Genomic DNA, 19,139 nt, shown 5'->3' on the forward strand with positions numbered 1-19,139 from the left:
GGGGCATAACAGCTTTCAGAGAGGTATAACATCTTCAACGAGGGACTTACAAAGATAAGTTGGTCTCTCAAATTCTGAGAATCATGGGGCTAGATGACTCCTGTAATACAAAAACATCTCTAATAATGGAAACTCAGGCATTCCCTGACAGTTTGAACTACATAAGGTTCATAAATCTTTTCTGGTACATTTCTTATGCAAGATTTGACATAGAGGGTTAGCCATGCACCCAGCCATTCCTTGAACCCATAGAAGATAACACTGAATCTTCTTACTTCCTCCTGGCTTCTTACCCCAGGGAACCTCCATTCTGTATTTCCCTTCAGCACATATGGTTTCGGGGCTCCCTCTATAGATTTCACCAGCCTGGAACACTCCCACCACATGCAGAATTAATTTTAAAATCCTCTCTCTTTGGTCAACTTTACAACTTGAGAAACAATACGATACAGTTGAGAGAACATGAGATCTGAGGTCTGACTCTTTGACTTATTAGCAGGGTCAACAACTCTGAACCTCAGTTTTCCTGTCTACAAATGTGAAGAATGTCCACCCACAGCGGCCTTGAATTCTGAACTATACAGGACAGCATAGATGCCAATTACTCTTATTAATAACAGCAATGGCAGCAAAATAAAAGTTTGCCACAATACAAGCCATTTAATGCATCTCACTGTGGCCTCCTCTCATCTTTAATTGTAAATATTAATAGGTTTATAGAATGGTGATCCTGTGGTGAACAATTTTGTGTAAATCCCTTTCCTTGTCATTTGGTTAGCATTTCCACATTCCCAACTAGAATTCCTGTTCATGTTTAATATCCAAATGCAATTTCATCTGGTTGGTCCGTGGTAAAGACGTGGTCCAGGTGAGGCCAATCAGAGATGTTTCCTTAGTATTTAGATATGGAAGACAGTCAGAGGAAAATTTCCATGTGGCTCAACCTATGCATGAAAACACAGGTGTTGGGGGTAGCCATGTGTTCCACACGGGAGCAGCAGAGAAAGCCAGTTCTAAGAAGAAAAGAATGCTGCAGTTGTGCATCGTGACATGGAACGAGAGGTACAGTGTTCATTCCAGGGGCTCCCTGCAGTTTTCTGGGTCCTCAGCTGCATTTTGGCACTTGGATTCTATGTGACAGCCCTGAGGTCTTACAATAAGTTCTGTATTTTGTATACACCGCCAGAGTAGGTTTCTGTTGCCTGAAACCAAAAAGATTTTAACCAACAATTTTGGGCTATATTTGGGTCGCCCCTGGCTGTTTTAATCAGACACAGTGGAGGAAGTGGAGCCAGCTCAGGAAGTGAGCACTAATCAGAGGCCCTGAGCAATGGGGTCGTGGTCACTCCCTCCCTCGCTTCCAATATGGCCAGCCAGGAAGACAGGGCACTGATGGGCCTGTCAGGAGGTGGAGCTCTGGGGGACAGAGAGACACTGAGGTGTCACTCTCACTGGGAAGCAGGGACTTTAGTTTATTTCCACCTGGTGACTAGCCTCTGCCTCTGTCATTGGCTAGAAAAAGAATGGGCCACCTGAACTCTGGGCAGATGCATTTCCGAAGCAGCACTCCAGGTGTCCGAGAGCGTCTGGAGCGGTGGAGCTACACATGCTAGAAAAAAGGGATAAAGTACAGTATGGAATAACCTGACTTCCTACTCACCCTTTTTGCCAGAAGGCAGTGAGGTACAGAAGAAAGGATACTGCTTTGTAGCCAGACAGGTCTGTCTTTGGCTCACAGCCTGGCCATCAATAATAAAAATAACAAGAAGAACATAGGCAGCAACAGCTAACATTTGTTGATCATTTACTATGTGACAGGCACATTAAATCCTCACAACATTCTCATTTTACAGATAAGAACACTAAGGCACAGAGAAGTTTCACAGATTGCCCAAGGTCAATCAAGTTCTTAAATGTCAAAAGAGGCACCCAAACCTCAATACTTGATTCCAGCACACACTGGTAGCCAGTCCCTTGCATCGTGTATTCACCAGATATTTGGCAAGGAAATTAACATCTCTGATCTCAGAATCCTCACCTGTAAAATACTGGCAGTAAATCTTGCATTGTAGATTGTTAGGAGACTAAAAAAAATCGTAGAAAGCATCTGACATTTTGTAGATGTTCAACAATTATTGCTATTATCATCACCATCATCAATACTATCTGGAGAACCAATAAGTGCTGAGAGATGACCATCATGGCAGTTATGTTATCACTATAAATACAATCAGTATCATAATTTTGACAATTAACAATATCTGATGAGGTTCACCTGATAGATAAGTTACTCCTAATATTTTCATCAAAGCCTCTCAGATCTCCAGCAATCAACCATCCATCTGAATCAACAGGATTTCACATCACCATTCCGTTCATGGAATATCCTCATATCTGGAATTGCCAAAAGGATTAACTTTCCCATCAAGACTACATCTACTGTTTTGTGTGTTCACCAAGCCTACACTTTATCCCATTATGTCTACACATAAAACTAGTTTGTTATATGCTTTATCCTCCTCCCACTGTCTATACTTATAACCAGTTTGAACCATTCCTTCTTCCCCTGTCTCCATACTGCCTACACATACAGCCAGCTTTTCTATTTTGTCTAGACTGGTTGGCCAATTCAATCCATCAGACTGATTTTCTGGTCTGCATTGACTAACTACATTGACTCAACAATCAAGAGAAGTTGAATTGGTCATGCTTTTGAAAGACCATTAAGCTTCTTCATTGCCTTATTCTTACCCCAGTACCTGGCAGAAAAATCTAGCACATGGCGGGTGCCCAGTGTCTGAGGGTTAAACGATTGATGTTTGTCCACATCCTATTTTCCTACCTTAGAAACACTGCTCCCTGGATCACAAGATTGGTTGCAAAAAGGTCCACCAAGGTAATGAGTGCCTTTGAAGTACACAGAGTTAGCTAAATCCCCTGAAAATACTCGAGACAGGATCCTGACCAATTAATTAGCAGATTGAAAACGTGAAGTTCTCAATTCACATTGCAAAATGAATCAAGGCAGGTCACTGACTCTCACAGGTCTCCTTGTGTACCTGCTCCTGCACAACTTTCTGCTTCTTGAATAGCCTCAAGGAAATATCTGGAGCCTCCTGATCAATGTCAGGAGAGCAGAAGGCCGAGCTTCTCAGAATAGGCTCCAGCTATCTCAGCTGTACCCTTTGTGGAGCATAAATGGGAGGCCTGTATCAGCAAGTCCCACATCTCTGGGGAAAGAATCATCAGACTGCAATGTCCCAAATGGTGTCAGCAGCCAGATCTTTTATTCAATATGAGCTTTTAGTTGTTCACCAACTCTGAACCTTTGCGTTGGGTATTTGATCATATCTCAGGGGAAGTGGAGGTAAGCAAATGTCTTGTCTCTCCAAGAAAAAAATTTAAAACACAACACCATCAGTGAGGGCAGGAGGACAGGAAAGGGGATATTATCGGACGTGTTTACTTGTTCTTGCCAAACCTAGCAATTTCCAGAAGAGGCAAAGAGAGATTATTAACCATTTATGAAATCTTGAATTAATAAAAACGCTGGCTCCATCTAAGGCTCTAATGGAAAGAAGGTGTGCTTCTTAATCAGGGAACCATTAACCAGGTGGCATCCCATTCTGCAAGCATTTAACCATAATCACTTTAAGCCAGGCACACTTTATGCCCATGAACAGAGATGGGTGAGGTCATGTCTGCCTAAAGGAGCTCCTACTGTAATAATGGAAATAGGCATGCAGAGATGTACATGTTCAATACAATAAGTTAATAGCAGCACATGAAGTATGGGTGAGGGACAGTGGAAATGCAGGAAAAGGACTGCTGGTGTGCATGGTGTTTACAGACAGTTGAATTAGGACAGACATACCTGAGCTGGACTATCAAGGCATAATAGGAGGTTATCATGGAAAGAAGAGGGAAAGCACTGTCTGGACAGAAGGAACCCCAAAGGAGGGTACACTCTAGGCAAGTGGTTTTTTAAATCTTGCTTTAGGAAATAGTAGCCTTTGCTCACACAGAACCTTGATCAAAGGCTAGCAAAGCTACTCTCCATGAAGCAGGACGGGGCTCCTTTTCCATGCCATTCTCTCATCCTGCCCTTGGCCACTCCACACTTAACACACAGTGATCCTCACCAGATTCTCATGGAACCCGAGGGCTATACAAGCAGACTTAGGAAACCACTGAACGAAGCAATACAAATTCTGCATTTGCAATGGTTCAAGCCAGAACTGGGATGGCCTTTTGAAAGTTTTGATACCGTCAGGCCACCCTAGATCCTTCCAGCTTTACTCCCCTAGTCAAGTCTGACGACTTCATTCTTTCTTTGGAGCTGTCTGAAATTACCACCACGGCCACCTCCTGCAAAATCAGTCAGGTGTGTGGGTTTCCATCTCTCTTCACATCAGCAAGTGACTTACAAACAAGGATCTCTCTTCTCCCTGCATTTTCTCCCACCAAAACTCACAAATTTTATTTACTGAATAGTCTCAATATACCTGGACAGTGTTCCAAGCCCCTCCCAGATCTAACCAGCACCAAGTAGATACTTCATAAAAACTTGAATTAAAAACACCCTTTCAAATCTCAGCTTAATTTATTGTTCAAGATGATCTATTCCAGGGTTTTCTACACTTGCCTGATCATAACAGCAAGTTATGATACTTAAAAATCCTGGTACTTAAAAATCCAGATTCCCAGGATTCTGATTACCACTTCATGTGTCTTTCTTTTCCAAGTGTGGTCAGGGACCAGCAGCACCAGCACCACCTGGGAGCTTGTCAGAAATGCAGAATCCTAGGCCCTACCCCAGACCTACTGAGTCAGAATCTGCATTTAACCAGATCCCCAGGAGTTTCTCGTTCCCATTAGAGTTTGAGAAGCACTACTCCAAGTCAAGGAACTTTATCCCGCCCACCCCCACCCCCACCCCCACCCCCACCCCCAGCAAATGCCCTGGAGGAAAGGGGCTATAATTCGGAATGTGGGTGAACACAGCGGCTCCATCCCTCTTCTCTGAATGAACGTCCCTCCACTGCCAAGTCCAGGCCACCCACAGCCACAGTCAGGAACCCTGAGAGAAGAAAAAGACTATTGTATATAAGTCAAGGTATGCCCCCATCCTGACAAAAAGAAAGAGAAAGCAGCAGACTCCTGTAAAATCCACCCAAAGTAGGGAATCCTGATTCCCCAGCCAGGTTTCATGCCCCAAGCATTTGTGAGTTCTCAGGGGAGCCTCAGGCTGCCAGTGAGCCAGTCCAGCCATTTTCCATGTGGCATCTCCATAACTTTCCCCTTCACCTCCTCCAACCCTCTTCTCTTGGCACTCACATGTCCACAGGACAATGCCATTCCTCCCAGAACTACTGAGTTCTGAGCATCACAGACACTTCCTACAGGAACCACTGAACTAGAGGGTACGACCCCACTCACCTGCCACTGCCATGATCCTCCCACGCATGATTGCCACCTACAAGGTCCATCTGAAATTAGATAAAGAGAGTCCCACTTACACACCTTGGAAAATCTACTCTTTCGAGTTTTCACATTCCAAAACCTCCACTAATGAGGTGTAGACCTCATTCTCTAATCAGAATGGCTCTTCTACTCAGAAAAGTTAGTCTCACTGGGTTAAGCCTACTTGTCTTGACTTCCTCTTCACTTAGGGTGAGTTCTTTCTTGAACATCCATGCGAATATATTTCTGATAGAGCCAGCTTATCCATCAGCTAGATATGCCTGGATCCCAGTGTGAACACAACCTGGGCTCAAACCAGGTTCCTACAGCATGTGTGCACTGCGGTGTAGAGTAATGGAGTCCATGCTTTGTTCTAGTTATTCATGAATTCACCTCATTTGATTTCAAAATTACCCAGCCTGGCAGGCCTTATTAATCCCATTTTTCTGATAAGGAAAAGGAGGTTTCTGTGAGGGCAATACTTGCTCAGAGCCACACTGTTTGACTCAAAGCCTCTTGAGGTCAGAAACTAAGTCTTATGTCTCATTATCCGTCTCCCCAGATCCTGTGCATTGTTCAGTATCTGCACTTCGTCTGTGCTCAGCTAATGTCTGTTGAATAAAACAGCAAATGAACTGTGAATGTGGCCACAATCCACACCGGCAGTGGTGGGGATGCAAATAGGGACACATGTTTTAAATGAAAGCACTCATCACTGGAAGCTCCACCTTGCAGATACTTGGGACATCTGGAGTCTCTCGGACCTATCCCTTCCCAGCTCTTCCAAGACCACTGACCCTGGTTTACTTCCTATTCCTGTTAGTACAGAAGACAAGATGGTCCACCCTCCAGGTTAGGATAATCACCCCCAACACAGCCAGAAACTCCATCACATATGTTTGCGGATGTGTATGCACGTGTGTGCACATGTGGGAACATTTTACAAGATATACATCAAGACAACATTAATCATAGTGATTTCTCTCTTTTTTTGTGGGTTGGGGGGATGGGTGGGCAGAATCTCACTCTGTCACCCAGGCTGAAGTGAGTCCAATGGCACAATCTCGGCTCACTGCAACCTCCACCTCCCAGGTTCAAGCCATTCTCCCGCCTCAGCCTCCCAAGTAGCTGGGATTACAGGCACCCACCATCATGCCTGGCTAATCACAGTGATTTCTGAGTGAGTGGGATTATACCCAATTTTATTTTCTCCCTTTCTACCTTTTCACTTTTTTCTTCAATTTATGCTTGTTTTGAGGCAAGACCTGCATATGGAAAGCACACATCCCTTAAATTCATAGCTTGAGTAATTTTAACAAACTGAATCTATTCGTGTACCCAACACTCAAAAAATACCCTAAACATGACCAGCTCCCAAGAGCTGGGGCTCCCTTTCAGTTCCTAATGCTCACCGCAAGAGTCACCAAGAGACTGACTTTTATCACAAGAGATGAATTTTGTCTCTGTGTGTGTGTGACTTTGTATAAAGACAATCTCACTCTTTTGTGTCAGGCTTCTTTCAATCATCAGAGCTCTAGTGAGATTTGTCCACATTATGTATGAGCAGTAAATCACTTGTTCTCATTGCTATTTGTTGCTTTTTTAGGCATGAAAACTGTAACATAAATATTTTTAACAGAAAAAAGAAACAACAGAAGTCAATGCTTTCAGCCACCGGACCCCAGACACCAGCAATCTAGCAATCTCAGTGGAAAGAACAAACACTCTGGAATTATAGGTTCAAATCCAGACCTGGTCACTCACCTTTCCAGAGAGTGTTATTTCACACTGTGAGCCTCAGTTTCTTAATCTGAAAAATGGTAATCTTCACAGTTCCATGTGCAGGCACTGGTGACTTCCACCCAGATGTCCTTGTATTCTGTTTATTCCTGCTCCATGTTCGTCTGCTGGCCTTGGGTACTTTTGCATCCACCTGCCCTTGGGTTACTAAAGCCTTTTATAGGCACAGATGGGAACCACAGGTGCCTGGGAGTTTATTTGTGCTGAGCCTCAAGGCACAGAGCCAGTGACTGGTGGGAGCAGGGGTATGGAAGTCCAGCTTTCTGGCATCCAGGACAGGTGCACGGTATGCTCCAGGGTTCCCCTGCAAGAGCAAACTCAAGCTCCCCTGCACAGGTCTCAGCCTGAAATCACACTCGTCCTGGGCTTCTTTCTCTTTTCACCCCTCTCCCCATCTCCTCTGCCAGTTTCCACTGGGAGTTCCTCCTTAATAAGTCACGTGCACAGGATTTTTTTGTTTTGTTTTTTGTTTTTTTGAGACAGCGTCTGTCTCTGTTGCCCAGGCTGGAATGCAGCGGCGTGATCTCGGCTTACTGCAACCTCTGCCTCCCAGGTTCAAGCGATTCTCCTGTCTCAGCCTCCCAAATAGCTAGGATTACAGACGCCCGCAACCATGCCTGGCTACTTTTTGTATTTTTAGTAGAGACAGGGTTTCACCATGTTGGCCAGGCTGGTCTCCAACTCCTGACTTCAGGTGATCCGCCTGCCTCGGCCTCCCAAAGTGCTGGGATTACAGGCATGAGCCACTGTTTCTGGCCACAGGAATCTTTATACAGGGTCCACTTCTGGGGAACCTGGCCTGATGTTCCCTAAATGTTGTTGCGAGGTAAACGTGGACAGTTGTATATAAATCACCTGGCACCGACAGGCGCTCACACCTGTTAAATCTGTTCCCCATATCAACAGCAGGCTGGCTTTGCTCTGTGGCCGTAGGCCTCAAATCATAAAATTCCCCAGGGTTAGAAGGAACCATAAATGTCCTGGACTCCTGGAGTCCTGAATTACTTAAATCATTCTTATCTCTCCCAGAAGAGTATTACGATGGCTTCTAAATGAAATAACCAGGGACAGCATTCTCCCCGCAAAACTCCAGCTTTATTGCATTACAATCAGCACAGCCATCTCGAGTGGAGATGAAGCTGTGAAGAGCGGATATTAAAGCCACCGGTTGCTTTGACTATCCCCAGATCAGCAGCTAGATTACTGGCCTGGGCAGCACCTGCACCCTCTCCATTCTACCCTGGCTGGCTGGACGCTCTGTCCTTGGGCAACAGTAGGCACCCCATGTGAAGGAGGTAGCACCCACTTTTCTGGGTAAAGAGGGCTTCCTGCACCATAAACCAAAAGTGCAGAAAGATGTTAAAAAATAGGAAGGAAAAATATAGCAAACACAGAATTATCTCTTTTCTTAAAAAAAGAAAATTCATTGTATCTGAATAATCCACGGCACCAATCTGTATTCTAAGAGCAGGCTTTAGACTTGTTTCCCTCAACAGGAAGCGACCACTGGGGCCAGATACTGACAGGAAGCAGTTCTTTCATATTAATAATTGCCATTTATGTGCCGTGCGCTCCTCTAAATGTTTAACAGTCTTTGAAGGAGCTATGTTCATCTTTGATTTGCAGATGAGGAAATGGAGATGCCAAGGAGGTAAACAGCTTACCTCCGAACCCATGCAGCGGGTAATAACAGAGCTGAGACTCAAACCCCATTCTGTCTGCTTCCAAGGCTGTCCTGTTAAGCAGAGGTATGGCCAGGAATTGGGATTCAAAAGATGTTTTAGTTTCCTTTAGTTTTACCTCTAACTGAGTGGCTTAAAACAACATAAATGCTCCTCATAGTTCCTGACGCTAAAATCCCTCCTTGTATCTTTCTAGCTCTTGTGGTGACCGGCAATCACAGGCTTGTAGCGGCACCACTCCAACCTCCGCTCTTATGGTCACATGGCATTCTCCCTGTGTGTCTGTCTTTGTGTCATCCTCCTTCTTCATTAGGACACCAGCCCTCCCAGATTAAGGGCCCACCCTACTCCAGTGTGACCTCATCCTAACTAATTACATCTGCACCAACCCTATTTCCAAAGAAGATCACATTTTTAGATACTGAGTGTGTGACTTCAGCAGGTGTTTTGTGGGGACATGATTCAAACCATAACAAACAGCCAGAAACTCAATTTCTTTTTTTTTTTTTTTTTTTTTTTTTTTTGAGACGGAGTCTCGCTCTGTCGCCCGGGCTGGAGTGCAGTGGCCGGATCTCAGCTCACTGCGAGTTCCGCCTCCCGGGTTCATGCCATTCTCCTGCCTCAGCCTCTCTAGTAGCTGGGACTACAGGCGCCCGCCACCTCGCCCAGCTAGTTTTTTTTGTATTTTTTGGTAGAGACGGGGTTTCACCGTGTTAGCCAGGATGGTCTTGATCTCCTGACCTCGTGATCCGCCCGTCTCGGCCTCCCAAAGTGCTGGGATGACAGGCTTGAGCCACCGCGCCCGGCCCTCAATTGCTTTCTTTCTTTCTTTCTTTCTCCTTCCTTCCTTCCTTCCTTCCTTCCTTCCTTCACTCCCTCCCTCCCTCCTTTCTCTTTCTTTCTTCCTTCCTTCCTTCCTTCCTTTCTTTCTTTCTTTTTTGATGGAGTTTTGTTCTTGTTGCCCAGACTGCAGTGAAATGGCGCAATCTCAGCTCCTCAGCTCAATGCAAGCTCTGCCTCCCAAGTTCAAGTGATTCTCCTGCCTCAGCCTCCTGAGTAGCTGGGATTACAGACGCACACCACCATGCCTGGCTGCTTTTTGTATTTTTAGTAAAGACGAGGTTTTTGCCATGTTGGCCAGGCTGGTCTCAAACACCTGACCTCAGGTGATCCACCCACCTCAGCTTCCCAAAGTGCTAGGGTTACAGGTATGAGCCACCACACCTGGCCCAGAAATTCAGTTTCTAAATAAGGAAATTCAGAGAAACAGAGGAGGGGCTTGCTCTCCTCCCTCATGGAAGGACCCCTGGTCAGACACTCAGTGCCTTTGATCTTAAGTCTCCATCTCTGTCTTTGTCCACCTGCTGCTAAGGCACTGCTCCCAGAAGAAGAGGCCAGCTCAGCACTGCAACAGGAATAAGGAAGAGCATGGGGAAGCGAGTTCAAGCTTCAAAATATGGTGTCCTCTCAATTACGGTATTCTGGGGCAAAACCCTATGGCCCATTCTGGTTAAGACTCTACTCATAAAATACTTCTTCCAGATGGGGTCCTTGACTGCAGGCGTGGAAACCACCTCTGGATGATTTTAATTGAAAGGAAATCTATTTTAAAGATAGGATCTAGCTCACTCAACAGCCAAGAAGGCTGGAGGACCAGCTTAAACAGTGGCCAGGAACAAGGGAGTCTAGGAGATGACCAAAATCAGAAACAGCCAGCCCAGTGCAGACATTAGTGCCACTGAGCATGGTCCTACTGCCATGGGCCCACAGCCCGGCTACCGGTAGGCCTTTGACATTACTACTGCTACCACCACACTACCAGCAAAGATTCTTCACTGCCCCTGACTTTTCAGGCCACTGGCTCCAGATTCATGGTCATTGGCTGAGCTTGAGCCTAGCACACCCATCTTAGGACTCGTTGCAAGGAAGTCTGGGAAAGCATGAATCTATCTTTTGGAGCCTTAATAGAGAAAGATAGCCACTGACTCCTCCTACAATGAGTCATACACTGAGCAGTTATGCAAATATAGGAAGGAGGTTCAAATGTTGGGCAAACAATGCAAAGTTGGTTTTTAGGGAAGATTCAATCTGGGTGTCCAGAAGCAAAGGTAAGATAGCAGGTATCAGGGTCAGATCTGCTAAAAAGGGAGTTCACAGCTCATAGACTGGAGAGATTGGTGCCAGAAGTCTCTCAGAGGCCACAGAGACAGAACACAAATTAGGGAATGCCCTGGGCTACAGATGGGGGAATGGGGGGTGGCTGCTTTTTAAGGAGATAAAAATGTTTGGGAATTAGATTGTGGTGATGGTGGCACGACATTGTAAATATACTAAAAACCACTGAATTGTACACATTAATAGGGTGAATTTTATGTCATATGATTTTATCTCAAAAAAGACATTTCAGAGGGGTAGCCAGACCCCTCAAGTTCAAGTTCACAAAGAGCCTTCCATCATCAAAAACTAATGCAATGGGCACCAGAGTTCCGCTGAATTCCCCATAAGAGTGATTCAATTTGACGAACATGTGTTGGTCTAGGGGAATGGAATCAGTGGGCCAAATACGTCAGTGGTCCCAAACCTCCCACTTTCTTCTTGGAAAAGACTCCATCTCTTTGCTCACTGAGTCACATGAAGACATACGTTCCCTGTTGTTTCTGCTCAGAATCACTGGAAGACAACACCCAGTGATGATTGATGGGTTTTCTACCTGAGATAGAAGCTTTTTCTGTTTTAAATGAAATTGTCTTGGGTCAATAGGGGACACAGAATACAGAACTAGAATATGAATGATACTCAGTGTCATAGAGCCTGTGGCCCCTATGCCAGGGACTGCCCATTGAATCCTCACCCCATTCTGTGAGGTGGGTTTGTTGGGGTTGGGGCTGGTGGTAATTAGCTCCCTTTTCACAGATAAGAAAAGTGAGCCACAGAGAAATTGTGTGATTGGCGTCTGGGACGTCTACCTTCAGAATTCTCAACCAATCTTCATTACCACATCTGCCTTGGGCATATTTATTCAAGGATGTAGCATGCCATGGGATTAAGTGAGGTGGTGGGAGTGCGGGGAGAACGGAGATAAAGGCAAGACCCTGTAGGAGAGACCAAATAACTTTGAAGGACAGAAGTGTTCAATTTTCCATTTTTTAATTTTGGGGGTATGCATGCCCAAACCTTTAGCCAAGTCTGCTGTAGAAACAAAGGTCTTGTGTACGCTGAGTTTTGTTTTATTTTGTTTTTGTTTTTTGTGTTGTTGTTCTTGTTGTTGTTTTGGCAGGAGGTGGTTGATTGGTTAATAAAAGAAGATAAGTTTCACATTTGGATCCAGGCTGGCAGAAATAAAGGAACAGAGATGAGATTTAGAGATGGGAACTTCCTAAAAGAAGCCAGAAGTCAGATCTAAATGTGAACTTGAGGTGGTAAAACCACCTTGGAATTCACAGAAATTGCAGCTACTCATAACTAGATCTTAAGGGGCGGGGAGACCCCGTCGTTATACGGATTCTACATTTCTTACTTCCCATATTAGACTTTGAGCCTTTTCAGGCCGGGATCCAAATTTGGATTCATCTTCAAAGTTCCACTAGCACATTGTAAGGACTCCATAACTGTTTGCTGAATTATTACATTCAAGGAGAGGCTTCTTGTGAGTATGTCATTATGTAAGTCAGAAATTGTATTTGCCTACAAGTAAAAGACCAGATTTCAGTGTTTAAATAGGTAAGAAATCAAAAGGTGGGCGTAAAGTCTGCTGTATGTCACAATGTCACAAATGTGCTTCTATCATTCTGTTCTTCATGTCTTTCAAATATCCTCATGGTCCAAAAGTGGCTGCTGTATCTCCAGGCCACACCCCACCACTCCCACCCTCCCCACTCAACCACACCCCCACCTCTCCCATTCTCTCCACTCAACCACACCCCTACCTCTCCCACCCTCCCTACTCAACCACACCCCCACTTCTCCCACCCTCCCCATTCAACCACACCCCACCACTCCCACCCTCCCCACTCAACCACATCCCCACCTCTCCCACCCTGCCCACTCAACCACACCCCCACCTCTCCCATTCTCTCCACTCAACCACACCCCTACCTCTCCCACCCTCCCTACTCAACCACACCCCCACCTCTCCCACACTCCCCATTCAACCACACCCCCACCTCTCCCACCCTCCCCGTTCAACCACACCCCACCACTCCCACCCTCCCCACTCAACCACATCCCCACCTCTCCCACCCTGCCCACTCAACCACACCCCCACCTCTCCCACACTCCTCACCTCCTCCACGACCAGTTCTTATGGCTCCAGCCACACCACTTCCTTCTGAGAGTCTTGTTCTTGTCTTCTCCATGCTCCTTCCTGCTCCATGTTCATGTCTAGAGGAAGAAAAGGAAAGAGACCAGTGGTTTTCTCTGAGCCAGGCTTTACTTGAGAAGGAAAGCCTATCCAGGAACCTCTGGCTACATTTCACCAGTTAGAACTGGCTCCAAGTGGAGGGAGGCAAGGTAGAAGGGAGTTGATACATATGTGATAAGAAAGGGAGGGTCTTGACGTTCCTTTCAACCTGGCTGGGAATCTATCTGAAATGTAAGCATTGATATCATTGCAAGAGTGACAGTGGCTATGAAGGAGAAAGACAGGTGCTAGCAAATGAGAACACTGAGGCTATGAGAGATGAACTCGCCTTAAATTACACAGCTGGGACTCTAGGGCACTTAGAAGCCCATTGTCTTTATACCTGCTGCTGGGAGGGCAGACAGCAGCAGCCTCTCCTCTCCCGTTCTCCAGGTTCCTTCCAGTGAGGACTGTGTTTGTTCTTTCTCAGAGGCCAGGCCAAGCCAGACCTCATAGGCAAAGCACTTTGGCGGCAAAGTCTTATATCAAACAAATTAAAGGCCTCTCAGGTCTGCAACTTTGCTCCTGCCTCACAGCCAGGGATGGAGGGATGATGCTGGGGCCACAGGGACTCTGAGTCATCGCTGGGAGCGGCAGCTCTGGATAAGGCAGCAGTAGACCTCGGGCAGCCCCGCACTCCTGGGGACCAGGGGCCTGGCCTGGAAAGGACCTGCATTACTGGGGATTCACACCACCTTCCTCTGGCCCTGGACCCTGCCATGGTAGCTCAGGTCACAGATTGGACTGGGCCCCTCTGCCAGCCTTCCCCCGACTTCACAATGCTGTATTATCAGAAACCATGAGGTATACAGCAGAGTCCGGGTTGGAGGCGGGGGTAGTGGTAATGACTCTCTATGACTCATTTTGAAGGGCCCAGAGTCAGCGTGAGAGGGGGTGGAGGGCAAACCCAATAGCAGCTCAGAGGAGCCACAACCAGTCATAAAAATAGGTTTCATATCACAGCCTGGTACATGCATCTGCAGATAAGCATACAGCACAGAAACACATATGCACACAGCAGCCCTTCCCTTCACTCCGTGCAATAAACTGTGATTTTATTCTATTCTATTTTTCTTTCCTTCCTTCCTTCTTTCCTTCCTTCCTTCTTTCCTTCCTCCCTTCCTTCCTCCCTCCCTCCCTCCCTTCCTCCCTCCCTCCCTTCCTCCCTCCCTCCCTTCCTCCCTTCCTACCTGCCTTCCTTCTTTTCCTTCTCTCTCTCTCCATCTCTCTTTGACAAATGCTGGTTGGTTGAGACCCAAAACAAAAATGTCATGATACCTTGAGGGGAAACCTGTTGTTAAATTATGGTGACTTAGCATATTGGCTTTGCAACACAACTGAACTGGGTTTGAACTTGCTGGTGTGTGAACCAAGCCAAGTGACTTAGCCTCTGGCATCGGACCACTTTTCTAAACCACTAACACCATGATTCCAGTTCCTGAGCTTTCTTCTGGACCACACCATGACCTCCAGCCTGTCCTCTCTAAAATGCACCCTGGACCCGGCGGCTGCACTTTCCCACTGCGTGCACTTTCCACCTGCAGCCCGCCAGCCCTTGTCCACGCCCCTCATGCATTCCCTTTGATCTCAATAAAAAGCCAAAGTTCCTACCTTGGCTGGAAAAAACAACAAAGTCTAAGTGGTTTCCCGCTCTCCCCACTCAAGCCCACCCTCACCATTCCACCCTCCCCACTCAACACCACCCCACCACTCCATCCTCCACACTCAACCTCACCCCACCACTCCCACCCTCCACACTCAACCCCACCCCACCATTCCACCCTCCCCACTCAACCCCACCCCACCACTCCACCCTCCCCACTCAACTCCACCCCACCACAACACCCTCCACACTCAACCCCACCCCACCACTCCACGCTCCACATTCAACCCCACCCCACCACTCCCACCCTCCCCACACTCAATCTCACCCCCACCACTCCATCCTCCCCACTCAACCCCACCCCCACCACTCCATCCTCCCCACTCAACCCTACGCCACCATTCCACCCTCCACACTAAACCCCACCCCCACCACCACCCTCCACACTCATCCCCACCCCCACCACTCCACCCTCCCCACTCAACCCCACCCCACCACTCCCACTCTCCACACTCAACCCCACCCCCACCACTCCACTCTCCCCACTCAACCCCACCCTCACCACTTCCACCCTCCACACTCAACACCATCCTCACCACTCCCACTCTCCCCATTCAACCCCACCCCACCTCTCCCTCCACACTCAACCCCACCCCCACCTCTCCCACCCTCCACACTCAACCTAATTCCATCATTCCCACCCTTCCCCCAAAATAGGGAAAGAGGAAGAGAAGAAAGGGGGTCTGAAATGTAATAATGTATGTAAGGAATTTAGCACTATTTTTAGCATAGAGTGAGTACCCACTCATGGTGAGAACCCTCTCTATTCCCAAGTGCTGATGTTGAAACTAATTGCTAAGAGGAGAGAAGTGTCTAGGCCTTGGGTGATGAGGTCAGATCTCTGTTTTAGGAGTAGTGTATGCTTTTGCTGGCTTCTCCTCTTTGGTTCCATCTTTAAAAGTCCATGACCTTCAGCTCTTCCTGACATCATGGATGCTCTCATCCTGTCCTGTGGCTACATCTTACCTCTGGATCTGGAGACCCCCACACTCACATGACTAGCCCAGCTTCTGTCCTTGACTCCAGGCTCATTCATCCAGCTGCCTGCTGGACATGTCCCCTCAACTCTCCAGTGGGCAACTCGAAATAATCATGGCCACAAAACCCCTTGATCGGCCTCTCTTCCCCACTCAAGCCTGCCCTCTCTCCACATCTCAGTAAAGGGCACCCTCTTGATTCTAGTCTTTCCCTCACAGCCCCACATCCTCCATCAGCAGGTCTTTGTGGTTCTGCCTCAAAATAAATCCCCAATGTACTTACCACTCTCCAGTCCCACTGGCACCATCCAAGCCTCCATCATGGCTCATTTCCCGGGATCAGCAGAATAATAGGCCCCAAAGGTGCCCACTACCCAAATCTCCAAGACCTGTGACTGGGTGACTTCACATGGCAACAGGGGCTTTTGAGATGTGATTAAACTAAGGACCTTAAGATAGTGAGATTATCCTGGTTGTCTAGATGAGCCCGGTGGTAGTCCATTCGTGCACTGCTATAAAGAAACACCTAAGACTGGGTCATTTATAAGAAAAGAAGTTTAATCGGCTCACAGTTCTGCAGGCCGTACAGGAAGCATGGCAACATCTCTTTCTGGGGAGGCTTCTGGAAGCTTCTCTTCATGGTGGAAGGAAAATCCAGAGCAGGCACCCCACATGGCGAAAGCAGGAGCAAGAGAGCCAGGGGGAGATGCTCCCTATTTTTAAATGACCTGATCTCATAAGAATTCACTCACTATCGAGAGGACAGTACCAAAGGGGATGGTACTGTCCCCATTCATGAGAAATCCACCCCTATGATCCAGTCACCTCCCATCAGGCCCCACCTCCAACACTGGGGACTACATTTCAATATGAGATTTGGGTAGGGACACAAATCCAAACTGTATCAAGTCCAATGTAATCAGAGGGGTCCTTAGGAAAGGGAGGCCAGAGGGTCAGAGTTAGTGGAGAGGTGATGCTGTAGGAGAGAGAGAGGGAGACAGGAGGAGGGAGATTTGAAAATGCTATATTTCTGTTTTTCAAGATGGGCGAGAAGCCACAGCCTACATCTGCAGGCAGATTCTAGAAGCTGGGAAAGGCAAGGAATGGATTCTCCTCTAGAGCTTCCAGAAGGAACACAGCTGTGTCGACACCTTGATTTTAACCCAGTGACACCCATGTCAGATTTCTGACCTACAAAACATTGGGATAATAAACGTGTGTGTTTTTTTAAGCCACATGAGATTTGTGGTAAGCTTGTTACAGCAGCAATGGGAAACTCACCCACCTCCTCACTGCCTCTGTCTCTTAACTGGTCTCCCTAGGGTTCCTCTTGGCCTGTTAGTTACTCCATTCTCTGCACAGTAGACACTGTGGGCTTCATAAAAGCTTCTTTCAGATCACATCGCTTTGGCACAGAAAACCTTCCAATGGCTTCCATTGTCCTTAGAACAAAATTCCAACTCTTCATCATGGCTGAAGAAGTCCAGTTACTGGTCTCTGAGTACACCCTCCCTCCGATGTCCCCCTCTTGCCCCTACTCTAGGCTCTAGACACCCTGGATGCTTTTCTGTTCCTTGAGCAATTCACCCATGTTGCCACCTCCAGGCATTTTTCTGGGCTGCTTCTCTTCCAGGAATTTTCTTGTTATTTGTCCTTAAGAGCTTGGTCTGAGGTCTTCTTTGATGACATTGCATGTTTAAAAAAAAAAAAAAAAAAAAAGCCCCTCTTGGCAAATCTCTATCACATTCCCCTGCTTTATTTCATCTCTACCATTTATCAGTAACTGAAATTATCTTATTCATTTATGTATTTCTTTGCTGAATCCTCATAACAGCATCAGGAGGCTCAATTACCACCTTCGTTTCACAGATAATGAATGAAACTGAAATGCAAAGGAGCTTCTAGAAGATGTTAAGCAACTTGTTCAAGATCCCACTGTTAGTCCACACATAGCCAGCCTTCGAAGCTGAATTGTCCCCAAAGCCTGGCTTTTGGCCCCAAGCACGACCAGTGCTCACAGTTATAAAGCCCTTGTGTGGTGGATGGTGGGAGTGGGGCCATTGTTTCTCACTCCCCCAGCACTCGAATGATGGCTGGGCTATGGCAGCACTCAATATTTATCAGTTTGGATGAAGGAATGCATGCATGCATGAATGGATGAAAGGAGGAATGCAGCCCTGTATAGCGGCTGGCACAGTCAGTGTTGAATAAAGATGACTTATTTAATATCCTGATCATGATGATGACCGATGAGAAAGCGGCTTGTTCACCATGAAGTGCTATACACGTGTGGCTTCCTCATTAACTGTATTAGCTGCCCTGCTGGGGGAGAGGCAGCGGGGACTGCCTTGGGTCTCAGCACCCCCAGAATCAAGTTGAAAGACACAGGGGCCTGGCGTGGGGTGCAGGAAGTCTGAGCTGGCACAGACCCAGTCTGGTGGCCAGACAAGAAGAAAGAAACTTCCTTGGAGGAGGCGCTTGTGTTATTACAAGTACAAACTTAGAGAGGCAACAAACGCCCATTTCTCAGTGTGTACAAACACACACACATGCACATGCACACACACACACACACCCCCACCTCAGACCCCCCAGGGCCCTGCCAGACAGATCCAGCGGAGGAGAAACCTCTGGTGGATGAATCTGCAGACGCCTCCCCAGGCGCTGTCTGGAGCGACCCTCCCGTCATTAACACTCTGTGCAGCTGAGCACGTGCTTTTTATTGGGATGAGTATAAATAAACAACAACAGGAGACTTGAAAAAAAAAAATGACCCCCAGAGGAAACCCGATCCTCAGGCAATTAGAGCACTTCTGTTCAGATAATTGCCAGCTGAAATGGTGAGCTGGGTGCCAATCCTCCAAAGGCAACAACACGGGCCACCACAGGCTGATTACAGCCCCCCAAGCCACGAGAGCCTCCCTGCCTTTGTCTGCCGCTCAGTGAAGGGACACCCAGCGTGTGAACAGTGCGTGCACCATGTTCAGTGAATCTGGCAGTGAGTGTGGCCAAGGCAGGGGTTCTCACAGGGGTGGGTGATTTTAGCCTTCAGGGTAAGTTTGGCAATGTCTGGAAACAATTTTGGTTGCTCCAACCGGCATTTAATGGGTGGAGGCCAAAGATGCTGCTAAACACCCTGCAACGCCCAGGATAAG

This window comes from Macaca nemestrina, chromosome 18 (assembly GCF_043159975.1).
Source record: "Macaca nemestrina isolate mMacNem1 chromosome 18, mMacNem.hap1, whole genome shotgun sequence".
NCBI classification, from domain to species: Eukaryota; Metazoa; Chordata; class Mammalia; order Primates; family Cercopithecidae; genus Macaca; species Macaca nemestrina.